General features: G+C 31.1%; 1 protein-coding gene across 2 annotated transcripts in view; it reads left to right on the top strand.

Moving 5' to 3' along the window:
* The window catches only part of LOC140040879 (protein kinase C-binding protein NELL2a-like), a 59,310-nt gene that overhangs the window by 21,465 nt on the left and 20,098 nt on the right, over window positions 1-17,747 (top strand). The gene's annotated exons all lie outside the window — the stretch shown is intronic.

The following is a 17,747-nucleotide window of genomic DNA, read 5'->3' as shown; positions in this document are numbered from 1 at the left end:
CAAATGCAAAATGTGCAAAATAGATCAAAAACTATACTCGCTTTGTAGTTACGAATATGACTGGTGATATTCGTCAACACGAATACGCTTTACGAATATGAAATGGGGATCAGCTCAAAAGTTTCACAAATGCGTGACTTATCTGTTTTCGTTATCGTATTCGTAAGGTTGCGAAACCTCTCTATTGTTTCAGTAGTGCCCAGTATAATACATTAGAACCCCTATTTAGGGACACCTTCAGGACCACACAAAGTCTCCCTTAATACTGTACAGATTATGGGTTGGCTAATGTTATATATTGATCATTTCCACACAAAGTGTCCCTTAATACTGTACAGATTATGGGTTGGCTAATGTTATATATTGATCATTTCCACACAAAGTGTCCCTTAATACTGTACAGATTATGGGTTGGCTAATGTTATATATTGATCATTTCCACACAAAGTGTCCCTTAATACTGTACAGATTATGGGTTGGCTAATGTTATATATTGATCATTTCCACACAAAGTGTCCCTTAATACTGTACAGATTATGGGTTGGCTAATGTTATATATTGATCATTTCCACACAAAGTCTCCCTTAATACTGTACAGATTATGGGTTGGCTAATGTTATATATTGATCATTTCCACACAAAGTGTCCCTTAATACTGTACAGATTATGGGTTGGCTAATGTTATATATTGATCATTTCCACACAAAGTGTCCCTTTAATACTGTACAGATTATGGGTTGGCTAATGTTATATATTGATCATTTCCACACAAAGTGTCCCTTTAATACTGTACAGATTATGGGTTGGCTAATGTTATATATTGATCATTTCCATGGGAAGTGTCCCTTAATACTGTACAGATTATGGGTTGGCTAATGTTATATATTGATCATTTCCATGGGAAGTGTCCCTTAATACTGTACAGATTATGGGTTGGCTAATGTTATATATTGATCATTTCCACACAAAGTGTCCCTTAATACTGTACAGATTATGGGTTGGCTAATGTTATATATTGATCATTTCCACACAAAGTGTCCCTTTAATACTGTACAGATTATGGGTTGGCTAATGTTATATATTGATCATTTCCATGGGAAGTGTCCCTTTAATACTGTACAGATTATGGGTTGGCTAATGTTATATATTGATCATTTCCACACAAAGTCTCCCTTAATACTGTACAGATTATGGGTTGGCTAATGTTATATATTGATCATTTCCACACAAAGTGTCCCTTAATACTGTACAGATTATGGGTTGGCTAATGTTATATATTGATCATTTCCACACAAAGTGTCCCTTTAATACTGTACAGATTATGGGTTGGCTAATGTTATATATTGATCATTTCCACACAAAGTGTCCCTTTAATACTGTACAGATTATGGGTTGGCTAATGTTATATATTGATCATTTCCATGGGAAGTGTCCCTTAATACTGTACAGATTATGGGTTGGCTAATGTTATATATTGATCATTTCCATGGGAAGTGTCCCTTAATACTGTACAGATTATGGGTTGGCTAATGTTATATATTGATCATTTCCACACAAAGTGTCCCTTAATACTGTACAGATTATGGGTTGGCTAATGTTATATATTGATCATTTCCACACAAAGTGTCCCTTTAATACTGTACAGATTATGGGTTGGCTAATGTTATATATTGATCTTTTCCATGGGAAGTGTCCCTTTAATACTGTACAGCTATTATGGGTTGGCTAATGTTATATATTGATCATTTCCACACAAAGTGTCCCTTTAATACTGTACAGATTATTGGTTGGCTAATGTTATATATTGATCATTTCCATGGGAAGTGTCCCTTTAATACTGTACAGATTATGGGTTGGCTAATGTTATATATTGATCATTTCCACACAAAGTGTCCATTTAATACTGTACAGATTATGGGTTGGCTAATGTTATATATTGATCATTTCCACACAAAGTGTCCCTTTTTAATACTTTACAGATTATGGTTTGGCTAATGTTATATATTGATCATTTCCATGGGAAGTGTCCCTTAATACTGTACAGATTATGGGTTGGCTAATGTTATATATTGATCATTTCCACACAAAGTGTCCATTTAATACTGTACAGATTATGGGTTGGCTAATGTTATATATTGATCATTTCCATGGGAAGTGTCCATTTAATACTGTACAGATTATGGGTTGGCTAATGTTATATATTGATCATTTCCACACAAAGTGTCCATTTAATACTGTACAGATTATGGGTTGGCTAATGTTATATATTGATCATTTCCACACAAAGTGTCCCTTTAATACTGTACAGATTATTGGTTGGCTAATGTTATATATTGATCATTTCCATGGGAAGTGTCCATTTAATACTGTACAGATTATGGGTTGGCTAATGTCATATATTGATCATTTCCACACAAAGTGTCCCTTTTTAATACTGTACAGATTATGGGTTGGCTAATGTTATATATTGATCATTTCCACACAAAGTGTCCCTTTAATACTGTACAGATTATGGGTTGGCTAATGTTATATATTGATCATTTCCACACAAAGTGTCCCTTAATACTGTACAGATTATGGGTTGGCTAATGTTATATATTGATCATTTCCATGGGAAGTCGTCCCTAAATAGAGGTGTCCAGAAGGAGTTTTTCTAGTACTCATGAAAACATCTAACCTAAGTTTAATAAATATTTCTAATATAGTTACTTAAGTAAATCATTCTTTACGCTTGTCTGCTATTTAGTTAATTTTGACTTTAATAGATCTGGTTTCCTGTATTTCACTTAGATGACTATCGGCTAGAGCATCTTTTCCGAACATTTCAAACTCATAAAAATCATGGAGATTTTGAATTGATATATTTCTGGCAATGTTTTCTTTGGGCATTCTAGTATCTAGAGTAATTGGTTTATTCCCATCGTCATTCTATGATTTATGAACATTTTATTGAATATATTATTTTTAAAAAGTATATAATTCATTAAATTTGCTAAAAATCAAAATGGATTTAGACCAATTTTCTGCTTTGTATTGCCCAAATAGGTAAACGGAAAGTTTACAGTTCTGACACTACAATATCAAGCTTTCACATTTTGCTTGGGACAGTAGACTTAAGCTCTGTCTACACTATCAAACTAGTTTATGATGAAAGTGTGATGTGCCCAAATATGCTAGTGATATGCCCAAATATGGTAGTAATATGACATCATCATTTCCATATCACATTTTTGTCACATAAAGATAGTGTAGACAGACTTTTAATAAAAGATTGCATATTGTATTGTAAACCCAGAATATGCTGTTCCATTCATTATTGGGGCTGCTGTTGGTCAATTTAAAATTCGTCCCTTCGTATACTGTTCCGAAACGAAATCGTTAGATTTTTACAGATTTCTTTGGCTTGTTGCCAATCATGTCATTAGAGAACTAATTCACTGTTGTTGTACGTGACAATTTCTTCGATAACATCATGAACTGACCTATCAGTACCAGGATTTATCTCATGGCCAAGAAGTGTCACTACTGAAAACCTACAGTTTTACAAGACTTGCCTTGCATGTACAGTGTTGTCCATCTTCCATTCATTGGTGAAATTTGGATGTTAGATGCCAAGATAAAACAAAAACAGCTACAAGTCCAAATTATACTATATAGCCAGGCCACGAATTCCCTTTACATTGTCAGCACATTATGATATGCAAACATTAATAAGACAGTACACAGAAATAGTTTATCAAATATTTTCAGCCAGCCAGTTCAGCTAGTGGAGGAGCACTCAATTCGACTTCACTGGTATTTAACCCCACAGCATTAAGTGCTATATCTCTTCAAAGGTTTAACCAACTGTCATTTTTTCATTCTATGTATCATCTTCTCCATTTTCTCCTATCTTGCACATCAATTTGACCAATCTATCCTTGATCATCCCGTATTCATGTCGTCTCTGCTCGTTTTCTCATAATTTTATCATTAAGAACATCCCAGCTGGTGAGGGGAAACTCCTGAAATCAACAGGAGAAATATATCACTACAGCACAACTAATTGATAGGACACCCCTATTAAGTGGACATGTTTTGGGTCTTGTAGGAATCTTTTCATACTGTAGGGATTCTGCAATTTGAATTTCTGGAAAATAACTAGTACTCAACTGAAAGAAAGTACTGATATAAATTCCAAGCTTTCTTCATCTTTTATCTTAGTACAGCAAAGCTCTGTGTACACTATCAAACATTATGTGACAAAAAAATGTGATGTGCCCATATATGGACATGATGGTTTCATATCACTATCCTATTTGGGCATCACTACCATATTTGGTCACATTTTTTTGTCATAACTAGTTTGACCAGGGAGTTGTTACAACTCCCTGGTTTGACAAGGCCTGAAGCTCTATCTATATATCAAACTTTATGTGACAAAAAAATGTGATTTGGCCATTGACATGATGATGTCATATCACTATTCTATTTAAGCATATCACTACCATATTTGGGGACATCACACTTTTTTTGTCAATCTAGTTTGATAATGTAGACGGAGCATAATATTCATAAAGTATCGTACTACTAATTAGGAAGCAATATTATACAGTTAAAATTGCAGACTTGACAAACCAATAAATTTAAATTCCGAGAAATCTTTCATATAATACATAACGCCTACAGCATTGAGAAGCCTATTACATTCTGCAAGGATGACTTTAATCAACGATTCAGCTAATGGTAATATTTCAGTACGGTTACCCTGAGAATATAGATTGATTCATAATTTCTTTTTATATAAAAAAATGTGAACTAGTGCACTGTACAAAACCTGTACTTGTTACTAAAAATAATCTTTTTATGAATAAGAATATCTGTATTTAAAGCACTGTCTACGCTGTCAGACTAGTTTGACAAAAAAAATGTGATATACCAAAATATGGTATTGATATGCCAAAATATGGTAGTGATATGCCCAAATATGGTAGTGATATGAGTCCATATATGGACACATCACATTTTTTTGTCACATAAACTTTGATAGTGTAGACAGAGCTTAATAATATGATTCAGATTTATTTAGTCTTTTCGAAAATTCATGTCGGATCACATAACAAAAATTATGATATTATAATACCAGGATTTATCAAACATACAGTATATACAGCAGCAGAAAAAATGCAACTTTTTAAAAAATATGGTTTTACACTTTTATAATATTAACTTAATAAAATCATATTTTTACTTTTTTTTTAAATATTATATATCCTAGTTTCTAATCTAGTGACTTAATGTATTATTTTGTTGAACTCTCTTTCTTCTTTTACAACAATGTAAACATAAACCCAATATCAATATTTATATTAACTTATGTTTCTACGTTTACAATGAGAAGTAGGCCTATTCTCCTAAAACAGGACACAATCCTGCTTTAAAGTCGTAATTTCATAGTATTCACTAAAACGATTGTATTTGTGATTGTATTTTGTAATTGTAAAACAAGATGAGATGATGGAACAATAGATTGTCTTTCAACCTATATCTTTCATGCTAAGAAATTGTGTCATGATATTCAGCAATACTCAATACAGCTAAAGCGCACATTAACATCTAAGCTGTAGTTTAAGCTACGGATAATGTTGGCAATTTGACTTTGACTATTATCTAAATGTACTAGATTTCTGTATCTTCTTTCTTCTTAAATACTGTATCTCAGATTTGTTCATCTGATATATCTTTAGCAATTTTCATATTGTTTTTTTCCAAGATAAATAAAATACAAGCATAATTTGATCGTTGACATTTATAAATTCAAGAACAACATCTTATATAAACTTGGTTTCTTTTTTTAAATTAGAGAAAACAAAATTTAACTGGCCCTACATCATTTTTATTTGGGCTGATCCTACTGTAATTAACCCAATATGAAAGCTGTACATTTTATTCCTTGTAAGATTAAAATGCTTAATACATTTTTTAGTCCAGTATATTTTATTTTTATGGAAGAATTTTATCAACCACATATACTACAATATATATAATTTTTTTTTGTTTAAAAAAACATAAATTCAGTAGATAAATACATGATTTATATATTCGAACGGAAACAATTAACCAAAAATGAAAGCATAAAAATGTGTATATATAAGCACAGTGTAGAAGAAAATATTGTTTTGGTAAAACAACCTTTTGTTGGGGATGAAATTGTTATCACTAAAACTATTAAAAAATGTAGATTTTTGTTTTTAATATGAAAGGAATTATTATATCATAACATAAAAATTATTATCATTTATCATAATAAAATTAACTACATTATGTAATCTTTTCTATAAACTGTTATCTCATCTTAAATCCATGTTTTCAGCATTTTTTATTGGGTGGAGACAATTTTCTTGTCATCCAACCATTCTGTCAAATTTCTTCAATCCCAAGATCCGCTTTTATTATTTTCTTCGCAAATCCGAGGGTAATGAAAGGGAATTAATTTGTTATGCTTCCGCTATTTGTTTGAAGTAATGGATGATCTTAAACAAATTGACTTGGCTCCAATCCTGGGGTCAAATTTCTACTTATAATTCTCAATTAATCGTTAACTAAACAATCGCTGAAACAGAAATCATAAAATAATATTCTTTAATATTTTTAGATTATTGCTTAAAGTTAAATCCATAAATACAGAAAAAAAATACTTGTTTCTAAAACTTGGAATGTATTTTCTCCTAGTAAAAATATTTTTATCTTTTACGACTGTTTTGTTGCAGCTGCTCTGCTTGACATTTCTATGTGAAATAGTTAATAAATTTAACATTCCTTCTTGGACGTTTTAAAATGTAAATTTAACGATGATTGTCCAAAATGATTGTTTTTTTTTGCAGCACACATTCAACTGCATTATGGCATTTATATTGCGACTACTAAAATGCATTCTTTTTAACGAACGCTTGTTTATGAGAGCTTAGCTCGATGCTCTGTTTTTCATCATATAAAATTCCTGAACTATGCAAGTATAGTTGTACAGTTTAGCGGTTAAGGTGGTCGATAACAGGGTCCTGGGTTCAAATCCTATCAGATGCCATAATTGTTTTCTCATGATAAAAAGAAACTACCACTCATTCATAGACTTAAGCTCTGTCTACACTTTCAAACTAGTATGATAAAAAAAGTGTGATGTGCCAAAATATGGTAGTGATATGCTTAAATATGATAGTGATATGACATCATCATTTCCATATATGGGCACATCACATTTTTTTGTCACATAAAGTTTGATAGTGTAGACAGGGCTTAAAGTGTAATAAGATTTTGTTTTTGATTGAAGTGACTTATGGCTAGGCTGGACAATATGCCTAAATTAAGAATAAATATTTATTAATATTAATTTAGTTTTCTATCTTTTATTAAGTAAATTTATTTGTTTTTTTACGTGTGATCCACTTGTGACACCTGTGCTTGCGACACTGATAATGCCATCACATTAAGGAAATAAAATTACTAATGAAGGTGTTATCACATACTGTAAACTAGGTTGAAATTTAATAATATAATACTTGATGAAGAAATATGAGGATGATATCGCAAGTATAGTGGATAAATTATCTATAACTTATGCATTTTGGTGTTAAAACTACTGTATACAATTAAGTCTCTGTACAATAATGCATTCACATTATCTTGTAAGTTCATATCTATTTGCGAAGCATTATGATTACTTATATACACTTCATTAAATTCAAGCTACGGATTCGTACTATGCAAATATCGTACAGCTTGGAATTATTTTTTAAGACAGACATGGAAACAATTTATTTTGTTGAATTCTACTATAGGGAAATGAGGTCACACTATAGAATTCAAACAAATTTGAAGAGTACATCTGTATTATACAACTCAAAGACTAGCGGTAATGGTAAGCGGGAAAACCAAGAAGCTTGTCCTACATAGAATCTGTGTGTGTCTTGACCGGAAACCGCCCGTCCGCTTTACGTTGTATGTAAATGGTCATAAGGAATAACATAGATTCTATATTTTTTTTACCATTTCCAATCTTCTGAGTAAATTGGCCATACAGTATTTTACTTTCTTATTATTATAACATTTATACAGTTTTGTTATAAAAAAAACTTTGGTACACTTTAAGATTTGAGCCCATAACCTCTCACTGACAGGACATATGTTTGTAAGTGTGAGTATGTACTTAACTGCTGTTGCTCCTAGTAAGTTCATTCATACAGTATTTCAGTTCACATTGACAGTGTACTATATTCTTGGTGTTAATTGTATTTAGCGGTTCGTTTTATGTATCCTTAACGAGTTAGACCTTCAGAAGAGACAGCTATGACAGTAAACACAGGAAGGAAAGGATTCACTGTGACAATGAACTGAATAATTTAAAAAAAAATTCTCTCAGATTATTAAATATCAAATTTCTTTCTGTTTGACAACATACACAATGGTATTGCTGATTTTATGATTTATCTAAATTTCACAATTATTTCAGAATTTATCTTATTTATTTAGGGCACTTTAATTAACAACATGCAACAGATCAAAACATACTGTAAAATCTCGAAAAGAAGCCCATGGGCTTCATTTTTTAGTACTCTTGGGTGGGATTTTCAAAACTATAAAATGAATGTATGATCATAATATATATAATACATTTATCTGGGCTTTCTTTAAATCACCTTGTTCCTTTGATATTCAAATAGTTCATCTCAAAAAGAGCCCATCTTAAAATGAATTAGCTCATCTTAAAAAGAAGCCTATGATATCTTGAAATCGAGATAACGTTTGCAAACCAAATACTGTAGGGCAGAGTGGCTTCTTTTTGAGGTTTTATTATTAGACTAGGTATAAAAGTAACCGCATGTACAATATACCTGTATCTAACTCGGTATAGTTGTACATTACAATTGGAATTGGGTTAATTGATTGAATATTTTGATACAAGATATTTGCGGCCTAGTTTATTTTCAAGGAGAACTAACTTCCTTCCGTTTACTGCATGCCAATCAGGATCCTATAAGTCTGCGGTGAAATTAATTACCTAAATAGTTTGAAGAGTCCTCATTTTTATAAATTTCTTGGGGACCAAGGTTTTAATTTGATCATTTGTAATTACTATGGAGTAGTTTTGCGTCACAGAGCTAAATCAGTTGTTTGATTGTTTGCCCTAATCTGATGTATTATAGTGAAAAGAATGATATTATGAAAAAAAAAAATATTCTCGGTTGAGTTTGATGATATGAGGCATGGTATCACAAAATCGGCATAGTGTGGAAAATAATATTTTGTAGATTTCTATATATTTTGATTATTGAATAACACTTTTTTTAGTGTAAAAGTTCAATTTTTTTTTTTTTAATTGATCATCATTTAACTTTATTTATTTTACTTTATATTTCTTTGTGTTTCTTTTTATTTAATATTTATTATATAAGTTGTGTTATTATTCTATGCCACTGAAACTCTGGAAATTAGTACATTGTATTGAAAGTGTATTTCAGGAGAGGAAGAATATATGATTTCATTCTTTGCATTTACACTGTACTGCTATAAATATACTTATTTTTTCACGCCGCTGATCTAGCCAGCTACGTCCCATGAGGACTACTCATTCAGAAGCTAAAACAAGCAGCAGTTATAGTATCTAAGGCCGACAGTTTTGCGAATTTGTAAACTCGACTATAATTTATAGATCCCAGCTGCTGGACCCAAAAAACGTCTGGGAAAAGAGAGTCTATGAGGGGTCACGGTTGAACGATTTTGGATTCTCGCCCTTTGATTGGTTGACGCGAATCAACAGATTGGGGAAGAATTTTGTCACTTGTACCACTGTGAAGTCACGTTGTCTCTAGAGGGTATTCAGTTGCATGAGTTGAGGTCACATACACACACAGCACATTAATGTTCAAAATTGACCATTTTTAAATGGGCATGTGATTCATAATTAAAAAATCTTTGATTTGTATGTATTTTTGCGATTAAAGGACATCTTTTTAATAATTAATATATCTGAAGAAAGAACAATTATTAATTTTAAAATGTTGAGCAGCGTTTTTTGCAAGAAATATTTCTTGTATATTCTTACTTCTATAGTTGAAAACCACAACATACTCTTTCAAATATTATTTGTCTAAATATTTTCTAATTATAAAAATATCCCAGAGGAGAAGAAATCTTTGTTTGTCTTTCATTATCTTATGACAACTAAAAAGTCAATAATATACCTGAACCACTACAGACGGAAAGGTCATTTAAGGTCATCCAGGGTATGCTTACAGTAACGATCAATATCGGATGGAAACCTAAGAAATTGCATTTAATTTAACGTAGATTTCAGGCCGCACTTTCTTGGCTCCAACATCTTGTCGTTGTCCTCAAGCTATAAATCATATGAAAATATATTTTTAATGTTTTTTTGAAAAACTGTAATTCAAAAACAAAATTCTTTAAAAATAAAATATCGATAGGAAAGAGATTGAGCTCAACTCAATGTTAACCATTTTGAATATTGAAAAGATCCAGTGGTTTAAGATGGAAGAAACTAGTGTAAAAATATAAAACCTGCCGCAATTATTGCCACCCTTTAAAGACTGAATTCACTTATAGTTATCCTTGGACATTTTTTTATATATAAAAACAAAACACAAACAAACATTTTGATTTTAAAAATTGAAACTGTTGTGCTGACAAGAATCTGTAAATTCCCATAGCCAGAGGTGTTTTTAGGGATTAGACAAACCCACCCTAAAATACAGCAAACTCCTAACAAACATGAGAGAAACTATTTCTAATATATGTATGTACAGTAGGCCTACAATATGTTAAATATGTATTGTCCCCCAAAAACATGAAAAATAAAGATTAATAAAATCGTATTTTGAATAAGCCATTTTGCAGTTTTAGTATTAAGTTATTCACTTCTGAAGAAAAAAATAATCACTAACAAAAATTATTTCACTTATAAAAAAACAAAAGAAACAGTTATTTTAACCAAAAACCATTGTCTGACTGACAATTTAGGTATATTTTGTTTTAAATTACATTTTTTTCACGGAAACTTTTTTTTCGTTCCAGTTTTTGCTCAAAGTGAACAATGTAATAATGTGACCTTAAAGAATTTCTTATAGTGGTGTTAAACAAATATATATTTAACTATGTATGTTTTTTTAGCTGCAATGATGTACTTAGTAATGACGGCACGGTAACTTCTGACGACAGGTATAGTAATCAAGATGAACCTGCTGACGCTCATTAAAAATGTATTCAGCTATTAAAGACAAGGCATTTTATCGCACACAAAATTGTCTTTTCGTAACTATCGTCTCGCTGTTATCATCTTTACACTAGCCAAAATCGTTCTTTTGTATTTTTTTCATCATTGTTTCAATTATGCTTGAAATGTATGGTATTAAGTAAATAATTTCATTTTTATTATTTTTATTTTGATTGGAAAAAAAATTCTGATTTTGCTGTACCTTTTTGGTAATTGTTTTTTTATCATTCACACGCTTAAAATGAGAGGGAATTTTATTTAATCATATCTATATATATATATTAATTTTATTTCATTCACAGGCTTGTTTACTCACCAAAGCACAAAACAATGTGTTTGAATGAAATATCATTTTGATGTATACAGTTAAAATGTTTGGCACTACTGCTGTGTGTCTATTGCTGAAAGGATATTCATCAATCAATATAGATGCTGATTTTAAATAAATAGTGGAAAATGTTGGAAACTCAAGTATTTGTTTAAGATAAAAGCATGGACCTAATTTGTACTGTAGGTCCATGATAAAAGCTTTGTAATATTACAGTACATAGGCTTACCATTAATATTATCATCATCATTATCACTTTGTAGTATAAATACAATCATCATCATTATCTATGTTATCAATATCATCTTTTATCATCAATTTATATAATTACAATTGTCATCATCATCAATTATGTCATTACCACTACTATGATAAAATTATCATTACAAAAAATCAATTATCAATGTTATCAAATTATCAACATCATTATGTATTACTGGTTACTTCAACATTCTTCACAATCAATTTCAGATCAAAAATCAATATTAGAATAACGTCATTATCCATTATCAAAATCATCATCATGGACGTTACTTCAACAATCATCATCATTATCTATGCTATCAATATCATCTTTTATCATCAATTTATATAATTACAAATGTCATCATCATCAATTATGTCATTACCACTACTATGATAAAGTTATCATTACAAAAAATCAATATCAGAATAATCATTATCCGTTATTAATGTTATCATAAAATTATCAACAGTATCATTATGTATCACTATGCTTATTTCAACATTCTTCACAATCTATTTCAGATCAAAAATCAATATCAGAATAACATCATTATCTGTTATCAATGTTATCATCAAGTTATCAACATCATCATTATGTATATATAACTATGGTTACTTCAATATTTTTCTCAATCAATTTCAGATAAAAAATCAATATCAGAATAATAACATATCATTATCCATTATCAATGTTATCATCATACTTCAACATTCTTCACAATCAATTTCAGATCAAAAATCAATATCAGACGAACATCATTATCTGTTATCAATGTTATCATCAAGTTATCAACATCATCATTATGTATAACTATGGTTACTTTAACATTTTTGTCAATCAATTCAGATCAAAAATCAATATCAGAATAGCATATCATTTATATCCATTATCATATTATCAACATCATTATTATGTATCATGGACCTTACTTCAAGATTCTTCACAATCATTTTTTTAATTATTGAGGAATTTATTCATCATAAAAATAATTTGTATTCCAAGAATATCATTCGGTATCAATTTTGTTGTGTATCATCACTGACTTTAGTCTTCATTAAAACATGACCTAAACCTAGATATTTGGCTTAAAGATACTTAAGGCATAATGAAGCGCCAGACGTCTTTAAGTAGTTGCATCATTAGTGTTGGGTCAACACTCAAGTCATCAGTGTTTAATGAACAAGTTGTTTACAAATATGCCGACGTTGATGAGCTCAAATTGATAAAAAAAACTGGAACAATTTGTATCTGTATTGAATTTTATTACTTAACATGCTGGTCTTGCACAGTCCAGGGTTTTAATCATTCTTTGTACTCCACTTCCTAAGCCACAAATTAGACATAGTTTATAAGCATGTATAGATATCTATCCTGTTGGCAATTGTTATTTGCTGTTTAAGATTTGAAAAATATACATTTTTAGAGTTATATTTAATTCATTATGAAAAAAAAAATTTGTCACTTATAAAATAACATAATAAATGGTTAAATTCAACCAAAAATCCATTGGCTGGCAGCCAATTTGACCCTTTTTTGCTTTAAATTACATTTTTTCAGGTAAATAAATTTAGTTTGTATCCAATTTTTGGTCAAAGTGGATAACTATTATGCGACATTCAAATTTCATTACTTACTTACTTAAGCCTTGTTACACCTAGCAGTGCATAGGCCATCAACTACACGTCTTCATCTTACACGGTTCTGGACAATTCCTTTCACCTCTGTCCAGTTATATCCAGCATCCTTCACCTCCTTATCCAGTTCCTCTTCCATGTGTTCCTTGGGCGTCCTCTTTTTCGTTTTCCTTGGGGATTCCATGTTAGGGCATGCCTATAGTTATGTTGTGTTTTGTTTTTCGTATTCAACATAAAAAAAACATTAAACAATATTTTTCTGCGGGACAATATATCTTTAAGACTAAACCTTCGGGACCCAAAAAGTGTCCTTTCATTAGGGGTGTCCTCTGATCAGGGGTTGGCCATAGTGTTGATGGCTCTTGTCTCTCGCCAGTGTTTTTTTTTCCACTGAAAAGAATAAAAAAATATTGTAAATAAACATATATTTTTCCCCTTGTAAATTTCACAGGAAAGTGTCCCTAAATAGGAGTGTCCCAAAGTACTAATTTCTATGACTCGATATTGCATCGGAAATTATTATTCGCACTTAGTAGAAACATTTTAAGTACACTAGTTAAAACACAAACATAAAGTCATTATAAAGGTTCTTCTCAATTCAAATGACCCTTTCAACCTTTATTCATTGATTCATCAAGTCATTTGTAGACTTGTCAGCTTTAATGGATACAGTATCGTACTTAGTGCATCATGTTGCCATGGATATGGTAATAATAATTGTAAATTAAGAAAGCGTGTTTACTAATTAAAAATAAAGATGAGTATAATGATCATAACTATGTTTCTCATGTTTATTTTATTATGATATTCATTTCAGTATCATTGATGAGTTTGCGTTTCTCTATGTAAATTAAAACGAATTATTAAAACATTATACTGTATCTCAACATTCAGAGCCAAGCACCTGAGGATTGAGGTTTTAATTTGGTAGTGATATGCTTAAATATGATAGTGATATGACATCATCATGTCCATATATGGGCACATCACATTTTGTTGATGTCACATAAAGTTTCATAATGTAGACAAGGCTTTATGGAACAGCTGGAGTGCATTCGTGTTATAACTGCGCATCTTTATTTCTATACTGTTCTGTAGGCCTATGTGTTAGAACTAGGCCTTCTGTAGTATAGTAGGTATCCACATCAACAGGCCCTCAGAGTTGAGTCTTAGTTGGGGCAAGGACTGAGTCTTAGTTAGATCAAGGGCTGAGTCTTAGTTAGAGCAAGGAATGAGTCTTAGTTAGAGCAAGGGCTGATTCTTAGTTGGAGCAAGGGTTGATTCTTAGTTTGATCAAGGGCTAGTCTTAGTTAGAGCAAGGGCTGAGTCTTAGTTGGAGCAAGGGCATGGTCTTAGGTAGAGCAAGGACTGAGTCTTAGTTGGAGCAAGGGCTGATTCTTAGTTAGAGCAAGGGTTGATTCTTAGTTGGATCAAGGGCTAGTCTTATAGCAAGGACTGAGTCTTAGAGCAAGGACTGAGTCTTGGTTGGAGCAAGGGCTAGTCTTGGTTGGAGCAAGGCTGAGGAGTATTAGTTAGAGCAAAGGCTGAGTATTAGTTGGAGCAAGGACTGAGTCTTGGTTGGAGCAAGTGCTGAGTCTTAGTTGGAGCAAGTGCTTAGTCTTAGTTGTAGCAAGGACTGAGTCTTAGTTGGAGCAAGGACTGAGAATTAGTTGGAACAAGGACTGAGAATTAGTTGGAACAAGGACTGAATCTTAGTTGGAGCAAGGACTGAGTCTTAGTTGGAGCAAAGATTGAGTCTTAGTTAGAGAAAGGGCTGAGTCTTCGTTGGAGGAAAGGCTGAGTATTAGTTAGAGCAAGGGTCGAGTCATAGTTGGAGCAAGAGCTGAGTCATAGTTGGAGCAAGACATTCATCGGAGATAATGCCTCATCTATCATTTTGACAATTTAAATGATTTTAAACTCTGTTTCGATGTCCTGTCTCAACAAGGCCTATAAAAAGATATAAATGTGAACATCGTCTCTCTAAAGCGTGGTTCCCACTAGCGACGCAACGCAAGGACGTAACACAACGCAAGTGAATTGACCAATCACAAGCGGTCACTTATTCGCTTATGATTGCTAACTGTCTATAACTTCGCTTGTCATTGGTTAAAACGCTTGCGTTGCGTTTACGTCCTTGCGTTACGTTCTAGTGGGAACCAAGCTTAAAAGCAAGAAAGCTTAAGAACATGTCCAATTTTCTTTGTTAATGTTGAAGACAATTGCCTTGTCTCTCTTTGTTTAAATATCAAATAAATCATTCATGGTTTATTAATGAACAGAATAAGCACATTAAATGCAATTGAGATTAACTAGTATAATTGTGAATAATTGAGTGGGATAAGTAATATATTCATAATTCTGAGTATATTTTAATATAATATATTGTACTGAATGTTTGACTGTATGTTATACAGTTCTACAGTTTTCTACCTTGGTATTTTAACACATTTTTTAAACGTTAAGCTCTGTCTACACTATCAAACTAGTTTGACAAAAAAGTGTGATGTGACTAAATATGGTATTGATATGATATCATTATGTCCATATATTGGAACATCATATTGTTTTCACATAAAGTTTGATAGTGTAGACAGAGTTTTAGATTTCAAAATTGTTTTTGCTTTCACTTCAACTTTTGTTTTGCTTTTCTATCTATAATTACAGTAATTTAAATTAGTTGAATTATTTACTATTGTAAGAACGATTGTTTTTGTTTTCTTATTATAATATTGGTATTTATGTTATTTACCTTCGTTGATCTAATGGAGATGACAGTGATATATCGTAAAAGCATGCGAATATGACTCGCATTTGAGGCTTTGGGCTTGAGACCTGACTACTTATTCTTAGATTTTCTCTCATTGTGTTGTTGTCCTTCGGATGGAATTGTTATAAAGAACTTTAAACACTTAATTCTCAAAAAATAATTAAGACTTTAGTTAAATTGAAATATGACATATTTATATAATAAACAGTAAACCTATTTAATGACGATACTAATTTTGAATCCATTCATATTTTATACTAAAATAAACATTATTTTTATACCAAGTGAAAAGGCCATTTAGCATTATTTTACAGTCTTAATTTCCCTAGTGCTAAAGCAACATCATTTTTGTCATCTATAAATTAATTGAGTTAGTCAGAAGGGCATCTAGACAATTTAACCAACTCTCTGCGGAGTCGTTAGAATGAACAGTACCTAATCAATGTACTTGTCGTTTCTGTTCAACCATACAGTACAGATTCGCGGCTTTATTCAGGCTTTATTGCCTGTATGCGTTTTGCTATCATCGCCTTCAACCTTACAACGTTTAAAGCCTCTAAGGATATCAAGGTGTTACAAAACCTGATATAATTTGATTTTTAATTACTTGTTATATAAAAAGGTAGTCTCAAAATTCATATTAAAACATCAAAATTAATATTATTAAATTATTCATTTTTATTTTTCATATTTCTACATCTTAATAGGTCCTTTGAGACTAGAAAAATGTATTGTCCCTCAAAAAATAATTTAAAATAAAGATGAAAATAATCTTTGAGTACCATAAGACATTTTGTAATGATAATGTTATTCACTAAGACTATATTATAGTACATACATGTTATTAACAGATGTTTTTTTGTTGTTTTTTTTTAAATTTAATCTTGTCATGGAAAAAAAGACTAAGAAAATCGGAGAAAAAATAATGGTTTTGCTTGTTAAAAAAAACATTTTTATTTAATATTTTTTAATTTATATGTTTTTTATTTTTAGAGTATCGGGTGCCTGCCATTTTTAATTTTAAATTGTCAAATTTGTTTTTTGTTTGACACTAAACGACCTACACTAGTGGAGGAAAACAAAAGAAATGCAAAAAGTTGTAAAAAGTTTGGAGTTTACTCCAGCGTATGTCGGGTTGCCCAATCATGTAATGAATTTGTTCATATGTTATCCTTACGACATTGACATTTTTATGTCATAAATAATATATAAATCTTTTTTTTCCTAATATATTTTTATGTAAATCAAATGTTATATTATGTGGCAATCCCATATTGGTGATACACTGTTGGATCTTGAAAAAATAAATAAAATAGCATCAATTATATATATTTTTTTATTGGAGGCTCATCTATTGCATCAGTATTATAGCTAAATACCCTTTATTATGAGCATGTGTCAAGCTCAAACACTTGACAAGATAAGTGATTATACTTATAAAGATACCATCTGACAGGTGCAACTTAACTATTGATTCGTTGAGTGTCTTCCTAGCCGAAAGT

This window comes from Antedon mediterranea, chromosome 2, assembly GCF_964355755.1.
Source record: "Antedon mediterranea chromosome 2, ecAntMedi1.1, whole genome shotgun sequence".
NCBI lineage: Eukaryota > Metazoa > Echinodermata > Crinoidea > Comatulida > Antedonidae > Antedon > Antedon mediterranea.
Note: the sequence above shows the minus strand (reverse complement) of the source record. Positions and strands in the feature narration are given on the sequence as shown.